Consider the following 1,393-nt stretch of genomic DNA (forward strand, 5'->3'; position numbering starts at 1 on the left):
TAATGAGCGACCAAAGAAGTTGGAATCTCAATGTGCCGGTTTCGACGCTAAAACTATTAGAGTTATCAGAATCTGGAATGTACGGACATTGCATCAGAGCGAGAAGATGACACAACTATTGAAACTATTTGCAGTTGCCTACTTGTCATCCTGAATTGGATATGAAGTGGAAAATCAAGCAAGGAAAAGAGACCAGTAAAATGTTCTAGCATACTTGTGAGTCATCCTGATACTAAGTAAAAGAAACTTCCAGTGCACTCATGTGTTAGACGCCAGTCGGTTATTGCGTCATCGCAATGCATTTTCACTCACAGCTTTGTAAAGAACCTCTTCAGTCAAGTTTATGCGCCGAAGATGAAACGATGCAGTGATGAGTGTCTTCTATGAACAACTGAAAGATTCAGCTCTAATGCTATCCCCAGTCGTAATAACAAACTGCTTCAATGTAAAGATTAGAAGGGAACGGCAAGAAGCTAAGCCGTGCACGTTATCGGATCACATAGATCTAATAAGGAAACCAGTTTAAAAAAGTAGTTTGATATTGTTCTGAAACATGAACAGGAACACACATTTTGTGTACACACATAATCCATAAAAGGACATGCAAGAAGAACGTGCAAGATGAGAACAACAAGAAAGAAATTATTTATGTCTAATTCAATTTGAAGACCACTTCACAAGATGTGTGAAGTGCCGATGTTGGAGCAGATTACCACCAGCTGAAAGTGACAGGGAAGTTCTGTTAAAGAAACAGACGTTATCAGTGTTTGGTCGCGAAAAAGCAAAAATACATCACAACACCAGTGCAGTACTACTTTCTGTCCATGAATAAACTTCAGCTTCCACAAGATTGAAGATTAGTGGGCAATTAATAACACTAACAGCTCATAATGTACTATCAATCGCAGAAGTGGAAGGAGACAAGAACATTGTACAGAAAAAGAATCACAAAACCTAAATAATTTACGTTGTGCCTTAAAGAACGGAAGGAATCAAGAAAAAACCCGCAAAGGGGGGGGGGAGAACAAACTGTTACAGATATTAGATATCAGACTGTCAAGTGAAGTGGAGCCACAAAGCTGAAAAAAAGGGGAGACTGGAAAGAAAAAGGCAAAAATTACCAAAAGGCGCAGGTAGTAAGAACAATGCAAAAACACTCTATCGTTTTGTTAGAGAGATCATGTTAAAAAAGTAACAGCTGTGTGCCAGTCAAGGACAAAACTAGTAACATTTGGTTTACATAAAAGGAACAAATCCTGGTAGTTTGCGCAAATTTCAACTGGAACTAAGCCACCAAGATTCAGTCGTACGTTTTGACTTCAACTTAGATCCACCAGCTGAATTTCTGTAAGATCTGATGAGATCATCAAGGAAGAAATACAAGCGCTGAAGA

The sequence above is a fragment of the Octopus bimaculoides genome, chromosome 9 (genome assembly GCF_001194135.2).
Source record: "Octopus bimaculoides isolate UCB-OBI-ISO-001 chromosome 9, ASM119413v2, whole genome shotgun sequence".
Lineage (NCBI taxonomy): Eukaryota > Metazoa > Mollusca > Cephalopoda > Octopoda > Octopodidae > Octopus > Octopus bimaculoides.